Source organism: Triturus cristatus, chromosome 4_2 (assembly GCF_964204655.1).
Source record: "Triturus cristatus chromosome 4_2, aTriCri1.1, whole genome shotgun sequence".
Classification (NCBI taxonomy): domain Eukaryota; kingdom Metazoa; phylum Chordata; class Amphibia; order Caudata; family Salamandridae; genus Triturus; species Triturus cristatus.
Genome location: NC_140586.1, coordinates 804311468 through 804323921, shown reverse-complemented (window position 1 = coordinate 804323921; position 12454 = coordinate 804311468).

Here is a 12454-nt window from a genome sequence, read left to right as displayed (position 1 = left end):
GCAGAGCACAATCTACAAGACCGAATGCAGCATGGAAACCCACAACACAAGCAAAAAGATTGTCTATTCTTAGTTGTACAATACAAGTGGTTTGTGCCAAGTCCTGGTCTAAAGCAACATTTTTAAATGATGGACGGAATGCTGAATGTGGGGCCCGGCCTCGTGGCCTGGGCCTCCATGACCATTAGAACCCCAACCCAACCCATACACCACCCCTGGTCCCTGGTTATAGCCGCCCGGCCTCCCCACCCCGTAGCCACCGAATACCCCTGGCCACCATGTCCCGATGTCCCGATGGCTGGCCCGGGGCCCCAGCGAAACCTAGACCCTAAACGTGCCATGTCCGGCCGAGGGAGAGGGAACCCCCCCAAGCAAGACAGGGAGGAGTAGTCTCTGTCACACCTCTGACCTCCTCTCAATAGAGGGTTTCGAGCTGGCTCCCCGCATGCTGGGTGTCTGGAGTCCCTCCCGGTCCAACTTGAAAGGATCAAAGAGCCGAGCGGCAGGAAATCCCGACACACCGCCCCCAGACGCCAAGACCCCTCTCTGTGAGGGCGCCGGACTTCAAAGAGAAGAAGGCGTATAACAGGGGGTGCTGAGGGGACTGGGGCAGAGAAGACCTGGAACTAAGAGAGCTCTGCGGACCTGCTCACGGCTCGACGAAACTGGAAAGAAGGACGCTACCTGATCCTTGGAAACCATCTGAGCCCTGCTGACGTTTTCGCGGCTCCCGAGAACACTAAGAACACCGGGGCCCTGCTGAGAGACTCGCGTCTCCCCCCGACCCTAAGACCATTCGAGCCCTGCTGAGAGACTCGCGGCTCCCCCCAGCTCTAAGACCGGCTGAGCCTGCCGAGTGAATTGCGGCTCCACGAAGATCCCCCGATCGACAGTTCCTTCCCGCCAGAGCCCTGCAGACGGGGTCGCGGCTCGAGAATACCCGGGTCCGGCTGGACCCAAGACTGTACCGTGTCCCCCGGCTCGAGGATTGAGAGCTGTGCGAAGGATACTCGGCATTGACTCTGAACCTAGAACTGTCCCGCTACCCCAACCCCCTGTCAAGGAATTACCAAGCTTGTTGTATTGACCAAGGACTACCTTGCGAATCATAAAGATCCAAAGAACCTTAGATAAAGATCTCCGTCTACTGAAACCTACTGTGTGGTGTCCCTTTGTCAAGTAGTGCAAGCTCAGCGAGTGCGATCCTAAAGTACGAGACCCCTTCCTGAAAGGGCCTCCCCGCCGGTGCTCGGCCTGGTTCTGGGAGAGGTGGGTCACGGGGTGGTCAGGAACGTGTTCTGTAACCCCCCTGAGATCACCCCTTCCAACACTGAATAATGCAAACATTCATCCCAAGTCACAAAGATCTGTGTTAAATCCATTCTTCTTTTGCTCAACACACCACCCCAGTTAGGACCCAGCCATATGCAAATCAATTTTGACCCTGGTCTGCATGGAAGCAGTCCAACCCGAACTACCAACCCACGTCCTCCCTGGGCCAGAAACAAGTATCCTGGGACTGGTTTTGGGGTTTCAGTGAGCACGGGACCTAAGTCTAGGCATATCCTTTCCACATATACCCTTCCCACATAGGGCAACAAGAGCAAAAAGAACAAATGATGTTCGGAATGCTGAACAATGCAAATATTCACGCTCAGTCACAAAGATCTGGGTTTAATCCATCGTTCTGGTCTAAAGCCAGCTTGCTGTAGAGGGATTTGTTGTTTCAGTTGGACCAATTCGTCAAGAGCCGCCATCACCAATTGAAGACATCTCAAGTAGTGAATCAATTGATATGCTGACATATGCGTTATATTTCAGTTTCATATATATATATATATATATATATATATATATATATATATATATATATATATATATATATTTAGGTTTAATAAGAGTTCCTCTCCATTTATCCTCCAAGTATCCAGAATTTCACCAGTATTGGCTATGTGGCTACAAAGAGGGAGTAAAATTGGTGCAGAAAATTAGGTATTTCATAATGTTCCCATAAATTACATCCTTGTCCGGCAGTCTATTTCTTCACACATGGGGTATCCCAAATGGAATCCTATCTCCAACTAGTTAAGCACAAGACACACCCCATGCTCACCCTAATCCATGCACACAACATGCACATCGCACCCACATCTCTCAACATGTCCCTTGTAACCGTCCCTTGTAACCTACCCACAACCCCATATATCCAGCAGCAGCTGACTTGGTTTATCAGATTTCACTCCTTCTATTCTCACACAGGGCATGCAGGTTTGAGCTATTTTATGCCGCCTCATGTTCCATTACAAAGGCTGTTTTATATTATTTCTAATAAAAGAGGTGTCAATAAAAGAATTTGCCATTGTCTGGCAGATGTTTAGGATAGCCAGTGGTCATTTGAGTGAGCTGCATAACCATGTTTCATAAGGCTTGTAGGTTGAACACGCTTAAACATGCAGTGGACAAGCTAGGAAAATCATCATCTTCTGTACAACATAACAGCTGTATTTGTAAAGTGCACGATTACCCATAGGTGTCCTGGCGCTGAATAACAGATGTTTATTGTTACCCAACTCAATGGTTCTCATTTTATCTACCTCAGATGGATGAAAGGCTGAGTGGACCCACCAGGATTTGAACCTGTGACCATGAGGTCAAACACAGGTCCCTGCAGTGGCTGCTTTAGTCCACTGAGCCACCAGACCCAGAACACAATGCACAAGCAGGAGCTGAGGGGTGCAGCCATATCTTTTGGGCACTTATGATAACATGGCAGAGTACATGACTTGGTAATTGTCTACATAATTAAACAGTACAATGATGGTGGCAATGTCAAACACACTTTGGCATTACTGATTACCTGGTACAGGGGACCTAAAACTATCCTAGGTATGAAGCAGATTGACTTGCTGAAGAGTAAGCTCCTATCACTGCCACTTCTGAAAAATATTACACTGACTTATATGAACAGCATATGTGTGTATATCGAAAGCAAGTGCAATACAATCTGATTAAGGTCAATGTATATCATTTGTCTGAAGAAGAGATGACCATACTGCCACCTTACTGGACATACCAGAAATCAGGGGAATAGATGACAATATGGGCGGGAATAAGGCTCTGGGGTGATGGATTGCCTTTTGAGTTTTACAGTAGTGCTGTAACTTGCTCCCTGCTGGCAGTTTACAATGAAGACTGTCCCTGAACACATGTTGATCAGTATATGATGATGATAATTCCTCACGTGGAGACACTATACTCATGCAGTAAATATGAATATGATCAATCAATTGGAAATGTTTTCCAGGTCCCACGGTATTGGATTTACTGTGTGTAAAACAGCATGCAGATTTATCAACTGCGAATTTACCAGCTAATATTACCACATGCTACTATGTGGAAAAAGCATACATGCAAAAAATAGAGTAGTCAAGCAGGAAATCAAAACAGGAGTTACTCCATTTACTCAGCCATCTGCTTCGCCAGCTCTTTGAGGATGCTCAGTCTGCTTGAATCTACCAATGCACAAAGGCAACTTTTGCAAAGATTCAACCACAATCCATATAAACAGCAGTAATTTTATATCTAAATCCGGTATTTGTAAAGCGCAAACTACTCACCGCTAAGGGTTTCAAGGAGCTGGGGGCTGTCGAGGAGATTAGGTGAGCTATTGCCCAGAGTCCTATGGAGCTGAGCTGAGCTGCCACCGGTGATTGAACCGCGAGCCCTGCGCGCCGAGGTCAGCTGCCCTGGTCGCTGTGCCACACCTCTCCCTGGAATTTTGAACCCACGTCCATCCTCCATCATGGTCATCTGGTTCTGAAACCATCACCAACTAACATCATGGTCTCCAGTAGATTTAGGGAATTTTTATGTAGTGAACATGAACTTCATGTACTTACAGAGGAGGTGAATAAGCAGGAACCAAGGACCCAATTCACAATGGTAGCTTACACTTTTGAGTAAATTTACACTTTTGAGTAAGTGTACTACTTTTCAGTATTCACTAACTGCACTTTTGTGGTAACTTGCAATTTTGAATTAAATGGCACTTTTGTAGGAAGTCCAACAGTACACATGCCCAACCGCTGGTACTGAAATAACCCTCCCATTGGAAATAATGGAGTCAGAGACTAACTACAAAAGTGCAGTTCCAGTGACCCTGACAATAACCAACCACCTTGGGTTGCTTACTTTATTTAAAGAGCTGCGTCTTAAATCTTTCCTACTTTGTACCGGCTTTGGGGCGGTCATGATGGATAGCAGGATGTTGTTCCATATCCTGGATGCATAGATGTAAAATGCCTTCTGTCTGGTTTTGTTTGAGCCTACTAGAAAGAGCAAGCTGTAAGGTTGTAAAAGACATATTGTGGGCTTACCATGAACACACAGAGGCTTGCAGCTCGCCAATTGTTTACCATTGGTTGGCTTTGCTGTCACTCTTATTTGGTCGCTTCTTATTGCATGGCTTTCCTTGCTTCAGCCTGTGAGACTTGTGTTTGTCCATACCAATCGAGCATAGCCTCTTTACCATCTCTTTGACTGGCTAGCTTCTAAGCATGCTTTTTAAGGAACTAATTATTTTTGTTTCTGACCAGCATATGTTTTCCATCTGTTTCCTTCGTGTGCTTTTCTCCCCCCCCCAAAGTTCTCCCTCTCATCCATGCGCTTCTCTTCCCCCACATTCCCTTATGTTGCTTTCTGCCACCAATGTGCTTCCCTCTCCCTGCGATTCATGCTACTCTCTTTTGCCCATGTGTTCCTCCCCTTGCCCTGTGTTCTCTTCCTGCCTGCTTCTCCTGCTGCCTTCCATGTTGCTTCTCCCCAGCCCATTCTAGCAACCCGCTCACCCATTTTAATTATTGAAAAACGCTTTTGCGCTTCTTTTTTTCTATTTGTCATTCCATCTTTTTAAAATTATTTTTCTTTTAGCCATGCTGCACAACAGTCGTAATGCTGTACAGCATTGCTGAAAAACATTGGCAAAGCTGTAGGTCTCATAGACACAACCTAATTCTTTGCTAATGCTTGTTTTTCCTGTTCATTCTCCTTAGTCTGCAGTCTGATGGTGTCCTACTTACAGCTGGTCAGCCAGATCCCGAAAGCGGTCATATGAAATACCTACGCAGCAGGTGGGGGCTGTTCACGGAAAGTTAACTTACATGTGCACTTTCCACATAGGTGTTTAATCATGACTGCTCAGAGGCCATTGCCCTCCGGAAAGCTGGATGCACATAAATACTTACAGCCTCATTCTGCACTCCCTGTTAGAATTGGGGGCAAGCAACACTCCAGAGGGTACTTTTTGAACATTATGTTGCATTGACCTTTGCACTCAATTTCAACTTTTGTGCTACACAAATGAGAAATAATGTCTTTGCATGTTGTGTTCTACTTATCACATTGTTTTAATTGCACAGTTTCTTCTAGGAAGAACCTGGAAGGAACTGCTACAGCAAAAACAGTGGGACTAGGTGCAATTGGCATAAAACTTGTATTTGTGAAACCAGATGCAAACAATATGTAATTGCAATTGTATTTATACAGTGCCTACTACCCCTGACGAGGCATTGAAGAGCTTTTTGGCGAGTTGCACGCTACTCTGGTACGTAAAAAGGATTCGTGATGGATTAGTATAGGGAAATATAAGTTAATTTGAGCGATGGACATGTGAGTCTGTTAGTTGGATTGAAAAGGATAATGGAGGGATAGAAAAGGGAAGAGTCGAGGAAGTGTTTATTGGGAGATCATAGTAGGAAGATGAGGTCTGGGATGAGTAAAAGGAGAGATGAAGGAAGTAAGAATAATGGATTAGAGAGATCATAGTAGTAAAATGAGTTTTGGGATGAGGCATAAATGAAGGAAGAATTTAGAAAGGGTTGTTTGGAAGATCATTGTAATAATATGAGGTTTGGGTGATCCAAGGAGGGATAGAGGAAAGAAGAGTACAGAAAGGGTTATTTTGAGATCAGAGTAGTAGAATGAGGTTTGGGATGAGTCAGAGTGTGAAGGTAGAGGATATATTGAGAGAGTTATAGGGTGGAACATATGGTAGTGCATTGGAGGGAGTCAATTTTTTTTTTTTACAGTAGGAGAAAGGTAATAAATATATAGATGCATAAGTACATGGAGGGTATACATATATAAGGAAGATAATATATCAAGATTTAAGCTGTATTTATAAAACTCAGACTTTCAAGTGTTGCTGTACATTAAGCTAATTGTGCGTCTACTTTATCATTATTACAAGATTCAGGGTAAGGAAAGTAGTTGGGAGGACACATAATGACTCATGTATGCACAAAACATGCAAATGTTTGCGGCTCGCACACACATGAGGAAAAGGTACTGGATCTCAGGACCAAGGTGAGAGTCCGCCTGCCCCCACCGCTCCCTGGAAGCACTACATGGAACACTTTTCATGCCAGTGAAGCGTAAGTCACCTGCTTGTAAATGAGCACTCTAGGTCAGCGCTGATGTGGGTGGGAGGCTGTCTTCAATGTTACATTACATTACTGAAGTCACAGGGATTGTGAAATATTCAAGTGTCACTGAAAGAACAAGCATAGTGCATTCAACAGGAGAGTGGTAAGGATGTAATATGTAGCTGGTGGCGCACTTTGGAGCACACTGTAGCAAAAAGTTGGAAAAGCACAGCTTTATAGGCAGCACATTTCCATTGAAATGGCTATTAAATTGGCACTAAAACAGTTTTATTGATAAAACTATACAGAGCATAAAGGATGTGTGAACCCGGATGTCAGTGAATATTTCACTTGCGTATTACCAAGCATATTTGTTTTGATCCTGTTAAAACCTCTACTTTCATCATACTGCAGAATTACAAAAAAAGTGTTTAATTTTTGCATTTGTAACTGCTGAAACATAATTAAATAATTGTACAGCTCATTTTGAATTATTTAAATTGTGTTGTGTCGTAGAAAAGAAGTAGCACACAGCAGCCTTTTCTTTCACACTCGTTGTACCCAGCAAGACTGTTGTATAGTTCGTTTTACAAAATCCTTTACATTTGAAGTTAGGGAAAGAAAACTAGAGAAAGAAAACGAAACCAATCTCCACTTATAAAAAAAAACATAAACAACAATTTGCCAGAAGACATGGCCTGATATTTGACCTCTGCCTGTGAACGCACAACAAATGTGACAAGATAAATGAAATGTAAAGGCGGCCCTATTGCTCATTCAACTTCTGAAGTCCACCATGTGTTTTGTGGGGGTACTGCAGCACCCCCAGCAACCCTATTTCCAAATCCTATGCTCTAGGTAGAAAGAGGACAAAGGTTCAAAGTGCAGAGTGCTCTACACCCACATGCACCTTTAAAAGCCGGTCAGCTGATGGGCTGGGATCTGGCAAACAGTAGTGCGGCTCAGCCCCAATCACGTTATAGACCAGCCAATCAAGATATCTTGCAGCTTATGGGACAGACACCTTTGATGTTTGCCACGATAGCTTAGGACACCTTATGAGACAGTCGCCCATGATGTCTTGCACCGCACCTTGTTGAACAACCACGTTTGATGTTCTCTGTGGCACCTTATAGGCAAGCCACCCATGATGTCTTCCCAGGGCAGCTTAGGACACATTACTGATCAACCACCCAGGATGTCTTCTACGGCACCCTATGAGAAAACCACCCATGATGTCTTCCTAGTACAACTTAAGGGACCTTACAGGACAGCCACCCAGGATGTCTTCTACGGCACCCTCTGAGAAAACCACCCATGATGTCTTCCTAGTACAACTTAAGGGACCTTACAGGACAGCCACCCAGGATGTCTTCCCAAGACAGCTCAGGACACCTTATGGGTCAGCCACCCATGATGTCTTCTACGGCACCCTATGGGCCAACCACCCATGATGTCTTCCCAGTACAACTTAACGGACCTTACAGGAAACCACCAATGATGTCTACCCAGGACAACTCAAGAGACATTATGGGTAAGCCACCCATGATGTCTACCCAGGACAGCTCACGAACTCAGTACATTTTGTGGGCACGCTAGCAGTGGTATCTTCTCTTTTAGCCCTGATCAGCAGTTTCCGCTTCCACAGTGTAAGACGGCGATCTGTCATCTACTATCAGACGGTGCTGCAGAATAGACACACATATTAATCATGTCTGGGTGAACTTCGTGCATACTCCTTCTTACTAAAACATTCAGCTGATAATCAAGTTTTAAGTTGCCATCCAAAAATCCAGCCTTGGCAGATTCAATTATGTTTAAATAGGAATAAAATCAAATTTAAAAGGATGCTACAGAAGGCTGGCAGTCTGATATACGATAGTGTATTCATTGTCATATCCCTGGAAGCAGTCATAAAAATGGATTCTCTCTGGTCTTTGTCTCCCTCGCCTTCTTTTTCACACAAATATATCACTTTCCCTTCTAGATGTACCTGCAGAGCTCTTTCCTTATCCCAAAAGTCTTTCTATTGCTGTTTCTTTCCTACTCTTTCTCCATCTGTCTCTCTCCCTTTGTGTTTCCCTCCCTCCCTCTTTCTCACATTCTATATCACCCTCTGCTTCTGTATGATTCCATCTCCCACTCTCCTTTGTTTACCGCTCTTGTGCTGAATTTCTCAGTTGCTGTCTACATCTCAAAGACTCCTCATTTCCCTCCCTCTATATCACCAAGGCTTAGATTTACTAAACTATTGTATTGCAAAGGCGATACAAGGCAATGCAAAAACTTAAGTAAGATTAGTAAGCCATGCAACGATTTGCGCTATCTTGCGTGACTTTGTAAGGAAATGTAACGCAACTCAGTGGCTTGCCCGGTGTGGTGTCATATGTCATAGTGTTTGAGGTTCCATAGGTACAGCATGGGCATTTATGAGCATCCATCCATAGAATTTGACACACTTCATGATTTACTGAAATTAGTAAACCTGGGATTGCAACAAAATGGTACCCCACCATGGCGTACTGAGGAGAAATATTTATATTTTCCCTCGATATTTCCTCTTTTTCTGCATAATGCATTCTGCATGACATACAGAAAGACGGAATTGCCCCATAGGATTGTTGTTGTGCAGGAAGGAAATTCTTCCTTCACAAAAATATTCCTGCCATAACGCAGGCACTCTTGCACTATGCTACAAGTGTACCTGCATTGACGCTGGGCTGCCGCAAGTGCCTGAGTGCAGGTAGAAAGCTACAGAGCGCTATACCTTAGTAAACATGATGTTGTTCATCTTTCTCCCATTCACGCAACGCAGTGTAGCAACTTTGCTTGCCCCTCTGTGCTGCGTGAAAGTTCAGAATAATTTCCCAATCCCTCTCATTTACTCTGTCTTTCTTTTGTTCTCTCATTTTCTCTTTTCTCCTCCATCACTTTCTTTCTCCCTCTTTCTCCTGTTCTCCCTTCCTCTCCAGAGTCTTTCTCTCTCATTTTAGTCCATTTTCTTTAAATGTGTGCTTTGCTGACATGACTTAATGATGAGCCATTGCCAAAGCTTTGCAGCACGGTCGTACTGGATAGTTTTACAGTAGAACCCATGGGTTTTTGACAGGTTTCCGGAATTATGTAAAAGTGCTGCCTGTTCTTCAACATAGTGACTTCTGACCTTCTGTTCATTATTTACCGGACTCTGCGGTAAAATTACTCACAGGAGAAGTTTGTTTCCTCATATTTAGGACAATATATGAGGAAATATATTTTGTTTTTCTACTAGGCTCGGGTTGTGTTCACATATCCAATCCATTCGGCATCCATGTCTGTCTGTGTCACCCTCATTAATCTCTAGCATTGATCACTGACTCTGTCACTGACACTGTACATTGACATTAGATATTGTTTTTTTTATTTTTCACATACAGTAAGTATGCTGCTCTAGGATGCACCCCAGCTCTGGAGCGCGCTAATGACTACGCCACACAAGGAGCTCTGTAATACACTTCTTTATTCTTCGGTATGCAACCGTCAACTGAAAGCACTGCATCATAGACTTTATTGACCACACCCAGACACACTGAAAATACCTTCCAACTGATTGCGTAAATTTGTGAGGAGTCCGCCAAGGACCACAAGGGCGCTACTGCACATGATCATATGACACTACAGGTGATAGGGTGTATCTCCAGTCTAGAAGCTTGACGCATCTAAGGTCCACACTTTCAATATATGTTTCTGTGGGCATTTGAGCAACGCAAGAACACAAAACAGCTCAAAGCGGCACAAACAACAACTTCAACTCAACTTTGGTTTTAAGAGCATCAACTTCCTATTATCAATGCAGAGGAGGCGTAAAATGTATTAAATAGAGAAATATCCCCCGTCTTGCTCTTGCACACTGTCAAAGAGGTCCCTGCGATGGAGGTCTTGAGATGACTCACTTATTTTTTTATTACCTGGCCTCCCATCTTCTTATTATTCATGACTGGCTCAGAGGAGGATGGTCTGACCCAGCCAATCAGCTGGAGCTATCCCGGCTGGGGTTCCACGTTTACAGGACCTCCTGTACGGCTCGCCACTTCCCTCCACCATGCCACAAGTGACCAGGGTGGTGTTTCTACCATGGAGGGTGGCACTTGGGCACATGTAGTGGAATGGCAAACTCACACAACAAACTCCCCTCTGGCACAGTACTTGGTTGTGGGATGTGGCGAAGCAACAGGGCTTTAAAACCTGGGATCTTATTGGTTTTTCTTAGCTGGGGAACGTGTGGTCTGGGACGCATGAATGCTCCTTTCAGGAGCTTCAGACTGTATATGCCCTGGCTAATACCCAATTCTATAAATATCTCGAAAACCGACATGCCCTTCATGGTCATACCACGGGCCCTGAATCCCTGCCCTAATTTTACCCCTTCGAGGCTAAGCTCCTTATGTGTAATCTGGGTCAAGTGGAAATTTCCCAGATCTATTTCACTCTGATAGTTTACTCCACTGGTACACTGCCACATCTTAGACTCCGGTGGGAAGGATGGCTGGGACCTATCGAAGACGAGGACTGGCGTGATGCCCTGATGGCCCTCACAAAGCTTACTATTTCCACCCGCTTATGACTAGTGCACACATATTACCTCTATCAAACCTACCTCTCTCCGAAACTACTGTATCGGGCAGGCCTCCACTCAGCCCCATCCTGCCCTCGCTGTGACATGGATTTGGCAGATTTCTACCATATGGTGTGGTATTGCCCAGTAATTGACACCTACTGGAGGAGGGTGACCTGGCACCTTTCAGGGGTCTTACGGTGGGAGGTCACTTTCTCTTTTTCAATGATTTTGTTGGGTGTGCTTGAGGGCTCTGGTGGCATGAGGGGGAGAGATCCTTCTGGGCATGGCTCTCCTGGTCACCAAACGCGATGTGGCCGCCAGATGGAAGTCACACGCCCCCCACTTCAAAGGGATGGCGAGGTGGAGTGGAATGGTGCGTGCAACAAGAGCTTTTGGTCTATGAAGTAAGGGAGGTGCCCTAACAAACACGGGTGAGTTTGGGGAAATGGTAATGTCCATTTATCTTATTCTAAGGGCATGAGGTGTTCTACCATGAAATTATCATTGAACATGTTGCATGACATGGGAACTGCTGACATGTATAACTGTCAATTCATCTCTTACACCGTAATGATGTGTGCCAACTTACTTTAATCATTGTTATTTTGATGGCGTAAAACTAATAACAATTTGTTTATAAAACAAATAGAGAGATATCCCATACATTTTCAAAGAAAGATGGACCTACTATTATACCATTACCTGGCTCTCTCTCGCTCCATCTATCTATCTATCTATCTATCTATCTATCTATCTATCTATCTATCTATCTATCTATCTATCTATCTATCTATCTATCTATCTATCTATCTATCTATCTATCTATCTATCTATCTATCTATCTATCTATCTATCTATCTATCTATCTATCTATCTATCTATCTATCTATCTATCTATTCCTTCTTCTGTAATGCTCTCTCTCGCTGACATTCTAATTACATAATTTCTCCTTCTCGGTCGTTCTCCCTCCCCTCTCTATTGCTCTTTTGTAGCTGTCTCTCTTTCCTTATTTCACTCTCTCTCTTACTCACACACAGACACACTCATACATCATTTTCCTCGGCATTTACCAAGCAGCTCTCTTGTTACTCTAATTATTGTCTCTCAGTTAAATTGTGTCTCTTGCTTTCATTCTTTTTATCTCCCTCTTCCTAACTCTCTTCCCAGCTCTCTTCCTCTCCATTACTCTTGCTTTGTCTCTACTCTTTTCCTCTTTATCACTCACTCTCTGAACGTATCTCTTTTTCTCCTTTCACTTTCTATTTCCCCGCTCTCTTTTCTCTCTCTCCGTCTCTCTCTCACACAAGTCTGTATTTCTCGTCTGCATGTGTATCTTCTGTTCGCTTTGCCCCTGTCTCCCTGGTGACCATCACTTACTCTCTCTTCTCTTTTCCTCTCCCCTATACGCTTCTCACGCACTCTCCTCACTTATCA